A 19,058-nucleotide genomic window follows, 5' to 3' on the forward strand; every position below is an offset into this window, starting at 1 on the left:
ATTTTTTGCATCAACCCTTAAAATAATACTTTAAAATTAATAGACGAAGTGGATAAATAACATACATCATGGTGGGCCCCATGGTCCTAAAACCCAAGTCTTAAAGGGCTGTCCGTCACGTGCCCCTCCCCCAGAATGAAATCCAATTCCATCCACCCTTTTCTCCTGCATGCAGACCTCCGAAACGAAACCATACCATCTCACTCTTCCCCGCGGTGTCTCTTCCTTTTCTTCATCCAAAGCCATTCTCTTCTCAAAACCTCACCATCCCCAAAGCCTTCAACAACCTCAGTTGGTCGTCACTTCCTTTCTCGCCTTGGATTCTCTCTACCCGCACCAGGCCTTCATCTTCTAGAAGGAGATTTAGATTTTCTGTGAATGCGAGTCAACTTCCATTAGTCGACAATCTGGCACCTAACTTTTATTATAATTTACAGGAATACAGAGGCAGTTCGATTTGCTGGGAAACATGCTCAAATCCATACATGAGTAATAGAGATCGCAGCCCCTGTGATTGATATAAAAGAAAGCCCAAAATTACAATTTCTATCCAGAATGGTGTTAGATCGAGATCATACGAAGGAAGGTCGAATGCCCCAATTGTAACAGCAGGTTCCCCATAGAGGCCATCGATCGTCATAAAACCTGCCGGAATGCTCCATCCCCCCACTCCATCGTCAAATTGTGGAGTGGCTGCGAGGATGGCTGCAATTTCTGGTGGTGATGGCCAAATCTCAGCCGCTTGATCATATCCATGCATTTCATCATTTACTACAGTGGATTTTTATTTTTATTTTCCCTTCTTCCTTGGATTTTGAAAGTAGAGCCAATGGGTGTGGCCATTTGGTCTGATGGGGACCTTTCATAATGTTCAATGCCCCAACATTCACCTTGTATGTACTATGAATGATCCATTGCCTCTAAAGCACTCACTTGCCAACCTATTAGGATGCCGGGGATTTTGGAGGCAGACTTTTTATTTTTTATTTTTTATTTTTATTATAGCTAGACTAGATCTATCTTCTATGAATCTGATGTGAATTGCATGCTTTGCACCCCTGTGTGGATTTTTTTTTCCTGTTTATTTTTAGTTTAAGATGATGTGGAAAGGAACTGTACTTTTGGGGCTTGTAATTTCTCTCTTTCTATTGAATTATGAAACTTAGGTTAAGAATTACTGTCAATGGCAGTGTCGCTCTCAAGCGTGTTGAGTTTTGTGATACAACAAGGTCTAGTTCATCCGAATTCTTCCGTTAGGATCACAAGAAGGAAGAGATTGTGTTAGTAATCACTTGTAGCTACCCATGGATTCCCTCTATATCTATGGCAGGATCTGTAACATAGTGGCTGAAGTGCAGGCAGTTTAGGATGGTCTTAACCTGGAGAGTATGAAATTATTAGCTTGTGTCAGTAATCACTTGTAGCCACCCATGGATTCCCACTATACAACCTGGAGAGTATGAAAATAAATCATCTTTAAGCTACTATATATGCATTAGTTTGTTTATGTGGACGTGTCATGTATAGAAATTTGTGGGCTTCTTGTTTGTCACAGTTGAGATGTTTAGAGAATCGGAATGCTAATCCAGCTTGTAGATAGATTGAAGAAATACTGTACGCATGATATTTTGCAGGAATCTATTTAATTCATTTGATATAGCTAAGCAGGGGAGAGTCTCGCTGGATTTCAACCTGTTTGTTTACTACAGTATGGATTTCATCTCTTTTGCATGTTCCTTCCTGCCAAAGCCTAATTACAAGCAACTACATTTACTCTTCTTTGGCCAGGAGAGATTTTTTAGGAGGATGCTTAGATACTTTTTGCTCACAAGATGGCAAAATTGAAGCTGAAGTTAAACTCACTGGATTCTCAACTCAGAAGCATTCCAACCTAGGGAATCCAGAAAATATGGTACAATTATTGCTCCTGTGTTATACGCACCAGTCCATCAACACTTCTTTGTTGCTCATATGGACATGGCAGCCGATTGTAGGCCTGGTGAAACATTCAATCAAGTGTGCTCCTATGAATTGATAGGATATTCCCCAATTTGTCTATAATTTGATTTATGCGAAAAGGAATTTGATATATTCCTCATATTTTGTGTTTCTGTTTTTGGTTCCATCATATTGTGATAGTTTCTACTACAAAATTTTGTCAGCTTTCTCCTCAATGAGATTTTGCATTGAGAAAAGGAACACACTAGTTCTTGCTTCATAAAGCCTAAGGATTGATTTTCTAGATACCCTTTATTTTGACATTACAGGATTGTTTCTTGCAATCAGACTGGAATTGAAGTGGGCTGATTACTTATCGGCATTAATATTTAACTGAATCATTGATAAAGTATTTGAGGTATGAGAGCAATGAAAGATGCTTTAGAGAGTAGCCAGCATGTAAGTTTAGGACTGACCCAAAGCACTAATACTTTAGCACCAACCAATATTCCCAAACCTGGGCCAGTAAAGGTCTAATAGGAACCAAAATATGTGAAAATTATAGATTGCAACAGACATTAGATTCCTAGGCCGTAATTTGCTACTTGTTGTTGTTTCTTGTTGCCACTACCTTATCGACTTGTTGTTGTTTCCTGTTGCCACTACCTTATTGAGGAAAGGCTTTTCTTTAAAACCTTTCACATCCGTTACTAGTTACAACTTACAAATTGTCTGTTTTAATTGACTAATTATTTATGTTTGTGGTTATTGTCACCAAGTTGACGTGTGACTCTTAGGCTTCATTCTCACAACCTTACTCCAACTCGCTGGGACAAGGCTATGATGATGATGATTAGGAATACAAGAACTATAATTTCTGTCACTTATTGTTAGTTAAGGTTGGTGTTAGCCATGTTTGAAAAACTGGACTAGCTGTGAAACTATCATGTGGCTGGTCTGATCCCTTAATACAATGGGTTTGACAAAATGCTTGGAACAAAAGTGAAAATAGTTTATGAAAAAGCTAATATTTTCGAAATAAAATATCACAAACATAGCATAGAATATAAAATCCAACCCATTGGCAAACAAAAGACAAAATGAAGATTGTTTATCCTTTCAGCTTGATAATCCTTCACTACTTCTATCGCACTATTGTAATTTGATTTTGAATTTTGTACATAATGCTAAATTTTGAAATTTTCTACTCAGCTACATACTTTTGGAAAGCTTAAAAGCTCTTTCATTGATAATGCTGTGGAAATATTTTGCATCTTATGTCAGGGCAGGTTACTTCTATTAGCATTTTCACTGCTTTAAGAAGTTGGTTCTTTAGGCTAATTTGGAGAACCGAAAGGCATGCACACATCAAGTTAGTGTAAAACCTTTTTTGGGTGACGGGTACATGTTGGTTCAAGTAGGACCAAAACAGGTAGTGGGACCTTCACCCTACGATGTTGAATGTTATCAAAATTGTTCTTCCTCTACGGTTTAATATCATGCACGCATTACATGATGATGATGACCACAACCATGGTGTTAGGAAACAATATATGGTGGGATATCTTCTGGGATATTAGGATCTATTTGTCTTTGAATATATTAGGATTTGTTTCTCAGGAATTGCACATGTTCCAGGTTTGCATAGTTTTTTGTGCATGAACACAAAATTGTGTGGTGACCAAGATATTTGGTTTCATTTATTTGATACTTTACCTGGCTTCACATTTATGAAATATTTGGTACATCAATAAAACAAAATAAATGATAATGCATCTATTTTCTATTGGACCAGTTTGTCCATTATAGAATAGTGATCGTGTTCATGTTTTAGATCTTGTGTTTTTTGGTTTTCCTTTTCAATCTTGTGATTCTGCTACCAATTCAAATTACCTTTTGGATGTACTTTTCTGGTGTATAGGATTCTATCAATCTGGCGACCATTCTCTACTGTTTATATAGGTTATGCACAAGCACCAGAAGTATTTTATGTGCGTAATGAAGGTGGTTGGATTCAGTATTAGATTGTAAAAATAATGGGTTTTTAGCATAGAGTAAAAATTCTGTCTGAAAACTTTATGTTCTATGGCAATTTGTAAGAAATGTGAAATAAGCTCTGAAACATTGTTTACGTTTCTTTAACTTGATCTTACTGACCATAAAGTATTTGTGGTTGCCTTGATTCATGTTAATCTTGTAACAAATGGCTTCTATTTTGTGAAAAAGTGCTTGCATTTAAGTCTATTGTGCCTATGATATTACAGGATTCCTTATATCACAATTTTTCCGACGAGGAACTGATGCGAGTTCATGAATATAATTTTGACTATCCTGGTAATGTCTACCTTTTCCTAAAGTTGGAGAAACAAATATTCATGTAGAATATCTAAAATATGCATGTCATGTTGTAGTGGTATTTTGAGTCAAAATTCTGGCACCTGTTTGCTAATTATGTTGTGTATGAATCAGTGGGAGGATCCTTATAAATTGTTTGGCAGGTCAATCCTTCAGATGTGATAATTTTGGAAGGGATACTTTTTTCATATTGTTTCCAAAAATGCTGTGATATAGTCTAGTTACTCATGTATATGAACCATGCAACAAAGTGGCAGCTGTAAAAGCTAAAAGACCATCTTTACATGCATGAAATCCACCCTCTCCATAAGGTACAATACCCCTTTTCTTGACTTGATACCAACTCTCGATCAACATATGTTTCTTACCAAACTAATTTCTTAGTTAAATCTACTTGTAATTTCCATCACATTTCTTGCAGTCCACTTTTTTTCTGGTGAGATTTTCATTTAATCTTGGGTTGGCAATGGGTTGGGTTTTGGTTGAGTTGGATCAGCCTGGGTTGACCTATTCACTAAGCAAGCAAAGAAGTCAAACCTATGCCTAGCCCATTTACTAAATGGGCCGAGATTCAAACTAGAGTTCAACCTAGAACCCTTGAATTCAAACTACTTTCTACTTGTTGAGATATAACTTTTTATGTAAACATTTCGCAGCTCATACGATTACAGAAATGTTTTTCCAGATGCTGTTTTTCTTTTCTTTTGTTGTTCTTGTTGTTTTGTTTCGATGTTTAGTACTCGTGTTTCTTAGAATCAGAATTTACCCATTGAATTTGACCCAAATTCATTGATTAAATATCTTTTCAGGGATCTATCTTACAACAATTTCTGTGGAGATTGCCAGTCTCATTCACTAATTTCCATTTTACCATCATCATGGGCAAAGTAGTAACTAGTTTGTATTTCTGTAGGTAGTTTCTTATTATATGAACCACGATGGCTGTATATTTTGTTGGAAAATAAGTTCTTGTTCATCATCTATCATGTTATTTTCGAACCTAACTAATTATTATTTTTTTCAAATCTCACCAACTACAGTACATTTTGGTTTTGTGAATCAATGAGTGCATTTTCATGGATTGGTTCCAGATGCAGTATGCCTCTCTTTGAGGTCATCAATATTAATTCAATCTAAAATTTGGATGGCATTACCTTTTCTTATTTTTTCCCGTGCCATTTGTATGGTTAATTGGGGGATATAATGTGGCCACTATTCTATGGCTATGGATCAAATCCAAAAGGTGGGCTGGAGTCTTTGACCTGCAGTTTGATTCTGATACATATAATACAGCTAAATGCATGGTCAAAAATGAAAAAATATAGGCTATAATCCATACTCAAATGGCCAAAACAATTGATTAATCAGATGTTTGTAGCATATGATTGGTGGCATGTTGTCTCTCAGTCTCTTCTAATCTTGTCCTGATTAAATCGCATCAGTTTTTCTCTCTTGTTTTCTTTTAAAATGGGAGATTATCACCTGTAGCCATGTTAATGTGTCGGGCGTGTATTTCACCTGATCCATGAAATAGGTGGGCCTTATCACTGACTTTTATGCCTGATGAATGGTTTGGCTTTGTTCCTGTGCAAGTACTCATGCCATGCATGTCTACCTTGTTGGGTTGCAATTGATTGTTCTCTTTGAATGTTCTTCTGGAAAATTGGGTTTTACTTGTGTGGCATTGTAAGGTTTTAACAATACCAGATGTTGGTATTAAAACCATTATTCTTTTGTTAGTGGGAGTTTGTGTGTATGTTTGGATGCACATAATCCATGGGAAAAGAATGGAAAAACAATATCTAATGATGATTTTGATTAGAATGGTTAAAATGGTTAAGCATGGATTCTAATTTTGAGTTCTTGTAGGGATAGGAAGTGGAAATCTCATATTTCCTCTCACAATAGTCACATAGTTTATCGTGCCAAGAGTCCAAATTATGGATGAGGGTGATATGATTGCTGGGTGGAATTCACCATTTCCTTTGCTATCCAAACAACACAAATTGTCATATCAAAGGAAAGCCTTTTCCATTGTTTGGTATGGAATCCATGGTTTCCAAACATGGCATACGTATTTTTCTGATTTTTATCCTTTTTTTTCCCTAGTGGGGTGTGGTGGAAAGATACTGTTCAGCTTCCTTTTTTATGTGCATGGAACTATTTTGTTTTCTAATGTTGTTAATCTGGGTATCCGTGAATTTAAACATTTTGGTGAAGAAAACTTCTTTCCTAGTTTATTAGGCCTTTTGTTGAGTTTGTTTCTGGCTTCACCATCTAGAGTACTCTTGTAATTGTCATTGTTTGGTGATTGTAGTTTAATTGTTCTCTATTTTGTTAGCCATCATGGGAAAGGAGAAGGTTCACAATAACATTGTCGTCATTGGTCATGTCGACTCTGACAAGTCGACCATTGGTGGAATTGATAAGCATGTGATTGAGAGGTTTGAGAAGGAAGTTGCTGAGATGAACAAGAGGTCATTCAAGTATGCATGGGTTCTTGATAAGCTCAAGGCTGAGCGGGAGCGTGCTATCACTATTGATATTGCAATTGTAATTGATTGAATGAATGATCGTAATTGATTCATTATTGAATGAATGATCGTAATTGAATGAATGAATGATTATGCAAGTGATGAATGAATGAATGATTATAAAATATTTTAAATGTAAGAAATAGCTACGGATATTGACATAGCTGGTAATCTGACTACCGTAGCTATTATTAAATTCGGCATATTGCTACGGATCCAATAGTACTTTTAGCTACAAATACTATTCATAGCTATACGTACTTTTCGCTACAGAAGTATTTGCTATGGATTATATCTGTAGCTATTTTAATCTATTGCTACGGACTAAATCCGTAGCCATAAATTTTAGACCTATTAGTTCGGCGCCTATGACGACGGTCATGCTACGGACGAAAACCGTAGCCATAGGTCTATGGCTACGGATTAAATCCGAAGCCTTTGCCCAATTTTCTGGTAGTGTTTATCGCATGGTTTTGATACTCGCCCTATGCGGCTGATTTTGATATTTGCCCTATGTGGCTTGTTTTGATATTGGCCCTACATGGCTTTGTTTTGATATTTTCCTATCTGGGTTCGATGTTTTATATTGTGCAACCATGCGATGGTAAGCCCCATATATTGTAATATGATTGGCCATTAGTCGACGAGTTTCCATTAAACATCCTAAGATGGTAGCCCGAGGATGGTGGTATGGGACCTATGCCCGAGCTGTCGGCCTACGCTAATGATAAACTCCTGTAGTGACCTTTGAGCTTATTTAAATTGGTTGGTTGTAATTGGACTAATAACGGGTTAGATAATCATGCATACATGACACAAACCAGCATCTATTGCTATCATATATGATATACGTATTTGTCCGACTAGATGTTTTTCCCAGGTCGATGATTGCATGGGTGACGAGCCCAGTGTCCATGCGGATGAGAATCCCTGGGGCAATGATTGCATTCACGCATCCATACATCTAATAAGACCTACATCGTGTATTATTTTGTATGCTTTGCTTTATAACTATGCTTACCTAATGCGGCGGTGTGTAATCTTGAGGGGAATTCACACTGAGTTGGCCACTCATCTATCAAATATATAACCGTATAGGTAGCACAGGTGGCTTAATTGATCTGCAGGTTCAGACTGATGAGGAGCAGAGTGCCACTGTTGAAGATGCATGATTGTATTGTCAAGAGTTGCTACGTGGTTTTACAGTTCCAGATTTGTTATAATTTGCCTTGTTCACATATAACATCATTTCACTTTGTAATTGTAAGTTTGAGACATTTGTTTATATAAGTCATTATGGGTAACCTTTTGTATATTCTAAATTTAAATGTAAATTTTTCTTTATGTTGATTTGTCCATCCTACACTTATCTGCTTACTCTGAATGAATGAAAAAAAAATGTATACTCGATTTTAACCATCCTTTAAAGTTAACAATCGGGTTTTTGGGAAATGGGTCATATAATCGGGTCCTAAAAAGTCGAGGCGTTAGCCCACCTCCTACCCCTTCATCCTTAATCCAACCCTTCAATCTTCATCAACTTCCATCAAAGAAGAAGCCAAAGAGCTAAGGAAGCCAAGGAACCAGGAATGAGTCAATCGGTGGGTATTTTGTAGGATTAGATTTCAATTTTTGTAATGGACCAAGTGGAGCCTACTGATTGATGGTATGGATCCTATTTGGGACCCATCTTGATGTACGCATTAATCCTAGGAGGGCTTATAGTGGCGGAGCTCCATCCATCACACGTTTCTCTCTCTCTCTCTCTCTCTCTCTCTCTCTCTCTCTCTCTCTCTCGCATGATGGTCCACCTTGATGATGCATGTGCCATACCCATGCTATCCATTTAGTGGACTAACCGCTATCCAAATCGTGGCCCACCTTGCTGCCCGTTTTCGGATCTCGCATGACGTATGTATTTCATCCCAACCGTCCATCTAGATGGTGGGGACCTAGTAGCATATAGTTGTTGGTTGATGTCAGCAAGTTCTGTGGATCCCGCATGATGTATGTATTTCATATCATGTCGTCCATCTGTTTCATCCATGTTGTCCATCTGCGTGGGCCCCATCAGTAATTCTGTAGGCCTGATGTTGAGGTATTTGTTATATCCCAACCATCCATCTGGACGGTGGGGCTTACCACCTATATAGCTGTTGTTTGACGCCAGCAAGCTCTGTGGTATGATCACGAGGTATATGTTATATCCCAACTGTCGATCTGGACGTGGGACCCACATGCCACACGTGCGGTGTTCACACCGTCCAACCGGGACGGTGAGACCCACCATGATGTGTGTGATATATCCAAACCGTCCATCCACTTCGCGAGCTCATCTTGAGGGTTGAGAAGAAAATAAGACAGATCTCTCTATCAGGTGGACCATGCTGCAAAAATCAGTGGAGGATTTAACGTTTACCATTGAAACTGTTTGGGGCCACAAAAGTTTTGGATCAATATGAAATTTGTTTTTCCTCTTAATTCAGGTCTTTGTGACCTTATGAACAGACTGGATGGAAAATAAACGTTATGGTGTGCCTTGTGAATTGTTAACAGTGAAAACCATTATCTTCACTGCTATTTGTGGTAAGGTCCAGATGATCTTTCGATATGATTCATTTTTTGGGTAACGCTCTAAAATGATCTCTAAAAATAGATGAATGGTGTAGATAGTCCAACTAGGACAATGGGTCCCACTTGATGTATATGAGGCCCTTTGTTATGGCCCATGTGACGCAGCCCACTTGATGTATATGAGGCCCATTGTTACGGCCCATGTGATGCAGCCCACTTGATGTATATGAGGCCCATTGTTGCAGCCCATTGTGATGTATATAAGGCCCGTGTGAGAGGCCCATTGTGATGTATATCATGAGATGAGGCCCTTTGTAATTGTTTACGAGGCCCATTTGGAATGTGTGAGGCCCACCAAGTTGTATGTGTTATATGCACGCCATCTATCCATTTCTTTAAGCTATGGGCCCCGCCGCCTTATACAGGCCCACCATGTATGAGTGATGGGCACATGATGTCTATCCATTTCCTAGATAAATGTAATGACCCGAAAATTTCGTGCAAAGACCCGAGTACTACCTTAAATGCTTGAGAAGTTACTTGTGGGTTAATTAGCGCTAAACTCAATTGATTGTGAAATTAGCATCATTCACTTTAAATTTGATCTGCGGACTCAAAACCTGTAGAACCGTTAGCGCTATGTTACTCTGAAATCTGGGATTCAACGCTAAATCCAGTTGCTCTTGAAAATATTTAGAAACTTTTGATCAGAGCTGGATCGCGCGTCGAAAGTCCGATAGCGATAATCTTAGATAGTTATGGTCACCTTGTTGGGCTTAATCATCACCTCAGAAATCAAGTCCAGATGATGTCTTGGGTCGATTTAATTGAGTCCGGAGTAAAGAGTGTGAGAACGGTGAGAAATTAAATATGATTTATGAAATCTGAGTCGTGTCGCTTGCGTGACAATTTTAAGCAATCTGACCATTGGATTCTGACCCAATTTCACCCTTGGATCAGGGAAGATGGCCCAAGCATGTCATGGTGCTTGTGGACCTGATCGAGTTTTGATGACCGTTGAATTGAGAATGGTCCGCCACAACTGATCTGTAGATCCGATCGGTACGAAAACTCAGTCTGACCTAGATCCATGGTTAGTGAGCTTAAGTCCAACCGCACGTGGAAAAAGGACCACCGAAAGTGCTTCGTTGGATCGAGAGAGGCCTGATTTGGTTATAACCTAAGTATACCTTGGCCCTGGGGCTATTTTCATCAATATTAGGCCTATATAAAGACCTTAAAACCCTCACTCTCTATTCCATACGAATTTCCTAAACCCTAGCTAAGAGAGAGAGAGGAAAAGAGAAAGTAAGTGAGAGAGAAGTTGGTGAATCATTAGAGATTCTTTCTTGTTTCCATGCATCCTTAAACTATCACTTCGGAATCATTATTCCGGCGATTCTAAGTTCATTCTTGGGTAAGTTAATCAAACCCTAATCTGTTTTAGAGCTTAGAATAGTCTATGTGTTGATGTAACTCATTTCTATTCATGCCTTAGGTTCGCTAGTCGCCGTTGACGAAGACATATCGTCTGAATCAGTTCTGTGCGTTCTTTCTGGTTTAAAGTGTGGACTATATTCGTATAGGTTATGGTTTTCAAGGCTTTCAATGTCAGATAATGGTTTAGTATTGTTGTAGGTGTAATTCCACATGCCAAATGCGATGTTTATATTGCGTTCCTGATATATATGAGTTATATTGAGATTTGTGTATTCCATGTACATGTAGAAAGTATCGTATACGTATGAAATACGAACATGTGTTTGCCATGATTAATTGTCGTGTACTTGTACTAGTTATATGTGTGTCAAATCCTTGGTAAAAGGAATTGTCCAAATGTGTGTTATCACCAACATACGTCATGTATGTTGGAATATGTAGTCTAAGGGTTTGTAGAAATGTCTGAATGGTCTAATGTGTAATATATTATCCTATTTACGGGCGTTGAGAAGAGATCCTCAACTCTCCTATTGGTGTGTATGATTTCCTACATGCAATTTACATTCCTTGTTGGTTAAAGTCAAGCATTTCTTATATGTATATTCATGTTAAGTTGATATTCTTCAAATGCTTCCATATTGTATGATTTGAATTGTTGTTCCATTACTGTTCTAAATTATTGATATGAATATCTGTTATAGTTGAATATGTTTGGGACTATGAATAGTCCAGGAAATCGGTAACAGACCTTGAGTTTGTGGCCGAGGTTGCTTTCGCCACGTAGGACGTGTTTGACGAACCTGAGTCATATTAGAGTTGTCGGTAGTGGTTTGGCCACACGGAGTGTTTGCACACTCTATGTTGTTCAACTCAACGTGCACTCGTGCTAGTCGAGTTCGTCAAGTAACCCGATTGTCCCAATGTATGTTCACCATGTATGGACGCTATTGTTTGAATCTAGGGTACCAAACTTACTGATGCAATCCCGTTAACCGTTGTACCTTGATCCGCTAAGACTCATGAGCCGGACATGGTGGTATAGGACACCGTGGTCGAGCTGTCGGCCTACGCTGGGGTGACGAGCCTCCCCGTAGTGACCAGTGAGCACACCAGACTCGTGAGCCGATTATGGTGGTATGGGATACTATATTCATGCTGTCGGCCTACATTGATTAGTGATGAGCCCTTTGTAGTGACATCGAGCATACCTTGATACTGCATTAAGGCGACGAGCCTTAGAGTAGTAACTAAGGTATGATAGGCGTGCATTGATTGGTGACGAGCCCTTTGCAGCGACCTAGAACCATATGATCATATGAGATTGTCTAGGACTGACGACCCTAGAATGGATCCCTGTTTAGGAATTGATACGAGGAAGGTACTTTAGCTTCTCAAATCCTGTTGTATGAAAAGGACTAGTAACAACTTGGTAATCATGTTCATGCACCGCATTGCATGTGCGTAGGAGTTGTTGGCACTGCGGGAGGTTGTCATGCGTACCGTAAGATGAAGACGCTGAGGGAGTACAGGCGAGGGCATACATCATTTCTACATACATCCTTGCATTAATAAGAGTACTTTAGACATGTTGATTGTATTGCCTTGTCATTACTGCTTGATTAATTTGATATCATGTTAACTTTTACTGTATAGTTCCACTGAGTTGATCACTCACTCCCACATTCTGGGACAGTGTTTCAACACCAACCAGACTCTGTCTTATATGCAGATGATGACGCGACCCCTGAGGCAGAGCAGGAGTATGAGGATGATGAGGATGCATTTTCTATTATGCAGTTCTCAGGTGGGTTCATGTGAGCCGTGTCCTGATCGGCGGGGATTCTGGGTTTTCTTTTGGAATAGATAACTTCATTTTGATACTAGTATTTTGAGATAAACACTTGTAATTATGACCTGGCAGAGCATACATACCACAGGGACTTACACATGTACACATATATTTCTTTAAGTCTTCCGCTTGCGTTTTTCACTTATCCCTGGATTATGTTTGAAGTTTGGCTTAATCTATTCCATGTTTTATGCACTCATACAGACAACATACATCCATCATTAATTATGTTGCATAAGTGATGTTTTGAAACTCGGGAGCTGAGTTATGCTCGACCCCCGAATTTCAAGGCGTTACAAGTTGGTATCAAGCATGATTTGGATTAAACCGGACCTAGGTTATGGTCACATACAGCACGCTGTAGCCACCTTAGTGTAGGGGGGTGCGTTTTAATTTAGAATTTGTGTAGTTTTTCCTGTTGCCTCTATCGGTGAAAGTTTATTGAAAATGATCGTCGAGATCGAGTCTGTGCACACTCTTGATCACACATAGCGGCCCTAAATCTCTTCTAGACCGTCCATTGATGAGTTTAGATGGTATATCATCCCATCCCAGTCCTTAAAATGTCTGTAAACCTGCATTTGTATCAGATTCTAATCAGTGTGGCCCGATAAGCGTCGAACCTGACTAAGGGCCCAATCGGGGCAATTCCAGGGGGGACCCACATCAATTTCCACCTTAGCGGCCAGGAGGACCTCGCCCAAATGGTGAGTCATCGCCGGATTGTCCAGAGACCAGCGATGACCTCGCCGGTTCGACTAGCCCTCGCCGCCCAGCGAGCCAGGCCGGGCGGGCCAGCTCGGGCCGACGCTCATGGGGTCTTGTGTGGCCCACTTATTAAGGGTTGCTTGATTTTAACCCCTTCTAAACTTTCATTCCTTCACAAACTCACCCTTCAAGCTTTCTTTTTCTTGAAATGTCTCTCAAAACCCCACAAAAACCACTTTCCAAACCTTTCCTTTCTTCATTTTCGTGCATCCCTATCCTACCATCTCAAAACCCCATCTTCGTTGCTATTTTCCCTCTCTTTCCTTTTCATTTGGGCACTCAAATCCTTCTTTGGGATCTCAAGTTTGTGGAAGCCTCACCATTCTTCCCATTTATCTCTTTTCTCTCATTTTCCATGGCCCTATTTAAGTTTGTGACAGCCATATTTTCCATCTCCTCCATTCTCTCTTTGATGGGGAAGAAGAGAGCACCCGTTGATGAAGCCGGGCCTAGCCGCCCAACCCGTGCACGAAAGCCAAGAGGTGTCGCCGCAAGCACGGCCGCCACTCGAGAGTTTCAGACCAAGCGGGACCTCAATCCTCAAGCTCCCGTTGGAAGAACCTTATTGGCGGAGCTATCTCATGGAGTTTATGAAGAGCGTAGGGTCCTTTTTGAAGCTCATGTAGATCTGCGGCTATTTAGCGAATTTTTCTTGTTGGAGCGCCTGGAAGGAGCCGGTTGGTGTCCCTTGTTTAAGGGCGAATATCCCACCAATGTGAGTACTGTCAGAGCTTTTTATGCCCTCATTCAGGAACCGTCACTGGAGCCTTTGCAGTTCAAGATCCCTTACGGAAGAGATCGGGAGGTCATGGTCAACGTCGCCTTGATATCTCGACTTCTGAATGTGCCGCTTGGCGTGATTCATGCTAGCGAGAAGAATCTGAGTAGTGCGCGCGAGAGGGATCGCCGCACATGATTCTTGTGTAGTCGTCTAGTCGAATGGCAGCCTAATAGAAGCCTTCTAGCTACCAATATGACGGACGACTTCCGCTTGCTTCACTACATGTGCACATTCAATTTTTATCCAAGGTGGAGCAACCGCAACGAGTGTACGCGCCTGATGATAGATTTTCTGTATCAGGTGGGGCAAGGAGAGAAACTTTGTATGCCAACGTACATCTTGCGTCAGATTGTCCTTATCGCTCGTTCGAATAGGAGGACTGAATCTCTCCCATTTGGCCGCCTCATTTGTAAGCTTGCACATGAGTTTGGCTTCAGGCTTAGGGCGAAAAAGCCGGTACCTGTTCGCTACATTAATGAGACGACCCTTAATCAGATGGACATTAGGCCTCGTCGACGACAAGCCTCAGAAAGTGAGGATGAGACTGAGAGCGATGAGGAAGAGAGTTATGGCGAAGGTGGAGCAGAGATAGAAGAATAAGAAGAGCAGGACGAGGAAGAAGTGGAGGCCCAGGACACGAGTGAGAGTTCTCCTCCTGCGGCACCAGAGCAGGGCACAGATCAGGTCGCCAGGGATGCTCGTATAGTTCGGCTTGAGGAGGGTCAGGCTGTCCTGCGCTAAGATATTATGGATCTTCGAGGCCTCGTGAAGCATAAGTTCAAGAAGATGTCTCGAACTCTGAAGTCTATCCTGTGTTGTTTGCAGGATAAGGGTGTCCCGCCTCCATCTCCTGATTCTGACGAGTAGTTGCAGTTGTTGTCGTCCTTTGCTCTGTTTTGTTGTTTGCTTTTGTGTGTAGCCGTTGTTGGCATAGTAGTTGGAAGTTGTTGTTTGAAGCTTTAGATGTTTTAGCTCACATGCTTTCTCTGTCGCGATTCATGTAATGTTGCACTTCTTATATTGCGACAATTTTGTTAAAAGAAATGCGTGTTGTTTATCTTTGAAGTTGTGATGTAAATGCTGTGTGGGTGGATTATGTGGATGTTGAATCTCACAGGTTGCATCCTCTGTTGAGTGTAAGGTATGCCTCCTAAGGGTCGAACTTCGACCCGTCGAGTCGTTTCCGAAGATAGCTTTCCTGAGACGGATCCTATTGGCCCCACTGCTGGGCTAAACTCTCAGCCAGCTACTTGCCCTGCTGCTGGGCCGACTCCTGTGATTCCACCTATGGCTCCTCCAGTCACGCCTTCGGTTCCTGAGCCGAACCGTGCATCTGCGTCGACGCCTTATGCATCTTCATCCGCTCCACCTCCTGATAGGTTTGAGCAGATGATACTGTTAATGCAGCAGCAGCAGCAGCAACAATTTCTATCTTCCATGGCTGGCATCTTTGCTCAGTTGATGGGGGCAACTCCACCTGCTTCACCTATGCATCCATCTGGGAATGCTAGTGCTAGCGGCACATTCGAACGATTCTAGCGCTTGCGACCTCCCACGTTTGCAGGTTCTCATAGACCCGAGGAGGCCGAGTACTGGATTGACCGCATCTCTAAGATGCTAAGGCCGCTTTACTATTCAGAGGCTGAGCAGGTCGAGTTTACCTCCTTCATGTTTGAGAAGGAGGCCAGTTTATGGTGGGACAGTGTTCTCCGCACTGTTGCGGAGGGGTTTGAATGGACGTGGCAGGCGTTTGAGACACGCTTCCACGAGAAGTATTTTTCGGTCACTTACCGACACGAGAAGGAGAGTGAGTTCCTTCGTCTCCGTCAGGGAGGGATGTCGGTGACTTAGTATGAGAACCGGTTTACTGAGCTGGGTCGTTATGCTCCTTTTCTTCTGGGTGATCAGTCGATGCAGATGCGGCATTTTTTTGAGGGGTTGAGGCCTGAGATCCGATCGAAGATGTGTTGTGCTAGCATATCTTCTTGTGCGGAGTTGGTGAGCATATCCCTGCGAGCTGAGCAGGACGGGGACAGGTCGTCCCGTATGCGAGCACCTATGGTTCCCAGACCACGACCTGACTTTCCGAGTACACCATTTCTCGACAAGTGGCCACGGGCAGATTCTCCTCTGAGGCGTCCAGCGCCGCCCGCTTAGTAGGTGCAATCTAACTTTTACTGTTCATACTGTGGAAAGATTGGGCATTCGGATCGCAATTGCTTTTCGTGAATGCGGGATAGTGGATTTACTCCACCGCAGAGGATCAGCCGTCTGATGCCTCCGGTCATATCACCTCCACCTCTTCGGTCAGCGCCAGCTCACCCATCCTTCAGACCTTCTGTACCTCATTTCAGGCCACCTCAGCGGCCCATGGTTCCTCCACCAAATCGCCAGCAGCAAGCTCGAGTTCACGCGCTCTCAACTGAAGCACCTGTGGCTAACTTGGTACCGAGATCCTTTGAGGTTACAGCTCACATCCAAGGTATTCCCGTTTCTTTGTTGGTGAATACAGGGTCCACTACCTCTCTTATATTGTATGTATGCGGCAGTTAGGCGCCTAAGTTTGGGCACTGTTACTATGAAGGGAGTGACACTCACTACCGCTACAGGGATCTCCTCTGATATGAACAAGCGTTGTATGGGTTGTTTGATTAATCTAGGGAGCAGATCGATTCTTGTTGACCTTTTTGTCACACCTCTATACCATTACGATGTTATTTTGGGTATGGATTAGCTCACGAAGATGCGAGCAGAGATTGATTGTGAAGCTAGGTTGGTGACAATCCATGGACCTGAGGGCGAGACAGTTACTTTCCCAGTTCAGGTCAGTTACCCTTTTCATCTTGGTTATTATACTTCTCTGTTGGAGAGTATTGCTGGTTCGGCGTTTGAAAGTACGCCTGTAGTTCAGGATTTTGAAGATGTATTTGAGTCGATTCCTGAATTACCCCCTCAGCGCGAGATTGACTTTACTATCAATCTCATGCCTGGTGCGGCACCCATTTCTTTGCTCACCTATCGAATGCCTCCGAGTGAAATGGAGGAATTGAGGAAGCAGATAGATGGCTTGTTGAATTTGGGTTTTATTCGACCTAGTGTGTCTCCTTGGGGAGCACCTGTTCTGTTTGTTAAGAAGAATGATGGTTCCTTGCGATTATATATAGATTATCGCAGGTTGAATCAGGTGACTGTGAAGAATAAGTATCCTTTGCCCAGGATCGATGATCTATTTGATCAGTTAAAGGGGGCACGGTACTTTTCGAAGGTTGATCTGTAGTCAGGGTATCATCAGTTGCGCGTCAAGAATGAGGACGTACAGAAGACCGCTTTCAGGACTAGCTTCGGCCATTATGAGTTCCTTGTGATGTCGTCGGTCTTCACAAACACACCAGCCGTATTCATGGACCTGATGAACAGGGTGTTTCAGCTTTATCTATTCCGATTCGTCATTGTGTTTATAGATGACATCCTGATATACTCTAAGAGCCGGGAAGATCATGAGGAACACCTGCGAGCAGTCTTTGATACTCTTACGAAGAACCAGTTGTTTACACAGTACAAGAAGTGCGACTTCTGGAAAAAAGAAGTTAAGTTGCTGGGACATGTAGTGTCCAAGGAATGGATAGCTGTGGACCTTACTAAGATAGCCGTAGTGCAGGACTGGGAGCAGCTTGGTTCGGTTACTGAAGTGAGGAGTTTTCTTAGCCTGGTAGGTTACTATCGTCGATTCATTTGAGATTTGTCCAAGATAGCCAGACCGTTGTCTCAGCTGAAGCGGAAAGATCTCAAGTTCGCCTGGAATGAGAAAGCAGAAGCAACTTTTCAAGAGCTGAAGGATAAGTTGACGTTCGCCCCTATGCTAGTATTTCTAGAGCAAGGGGTCAAGTATACTATATACACCGACACCTTTCGTGTGCGTTTGAGTTGTGTTCAGATGCAGAAGGACAAGGTTATTGCGTATGCCTAGAGACAGTTGAGGAAACATGAAGAGAATTACTCTACACATGACCTGGAGTTGGCAACTGTCACTTTCGCATTAAAGCTCTGGAGACATTACCTCTATGGAGAGGAGTTCGAGCTCTTTTGCGACCACAAGAGCCTTAAGTATATTTTCACGGAGCGTGACTTGAATATGAGGCAACGCCGATGGATGGAAACATTGAAAGCCTTTAAGTTCGATGTCTCTTACCATCCAGGCAAAGCAAACCTTGTGGCAGATGCGTTGAGTCGCAAGAAGGCTATAGAGTTTGCGGCTCCGCTAATGATAGCAGAATGGGACATGTTGGAGTTTGTGCGAGACTTTGAGCAGAAACTTACGATGGAAGAGTCATATGAGGTTATCGCACACATTCGAGTATAGCCCCTCTTTGACGAGAGGATCGTTGCAGCTCAGGCAGATGATGAGCTATTAGCGAAGATGAGAGAGCGGGTTGGTACAGATGAGGACTCCGAGTGGAGTGTTGGTTCAGATGGGGGCCTACGATTTCGTGGCCGATTATGTGTCCCAGACATTCCTGACTTGAGACGGGAGGTTCTCGAGTCAGCCCATAATTCTAAGCTTGCGATGCATCCAGGTAGCACGAAGATGTATCAAGATATGAGAAGATCCTATTGGTGGGATAACATGAAGGTTCACATTGTTGAGTTTATATCTCGTTGTCTCACGTGCCAGCAGGTTAAGGCAGAGCATCGCCAACCTCCTGGACTGCTTCAGCCCATGCCCATAGCAGAATGGAAGTGGGACTTCATCTCTATGGATTTTATTTCAGGGCTGCCGAGAACGAAGAAGGGACATGACTCTATTTAGGTGATCGTCGAC

At 41.8% G+C, this 19,058-nt stretch overlaps 1 long non-coding RNA gene across 1 annotated transcript; it reads left to right on the plus strand.

Moving 5' to 3' along the window:
• The first annotated feature begins 4,063 nt into the window (after nucleotides 1–4,063).
• Nucleotides 4,064–6,706, plus strand: LOC131227246 (uncharacterized). The gene is made up of 3 exons (XR_009162133.1): nucleotides 4,064–4,604; nucleotides 5,103–5,206; nucleotides 6,635–6,706. It is a non-coding gene; the product is annotated as an uncharacterized LOC131227246 (long non-coding RNA).
• Nucleotides 6,707–19,058: the final 12,352 nt, after the last annotated feature.

This window comes from Magnolia sinica, chromosome 15 (genome assembly GCF_029962835.1).
Source record: "Magnolia sinica isolate HGM2019 chromosome 15, MsV1, whole genome shotgun sequence".
NCBI classification, from domain to species: Eukaryota; Viridiplantae; Streptophyta; class Magnoliopsida; order Magnoliales; family Magnoliaceae; genus Magnolia; species Magnolia sinica.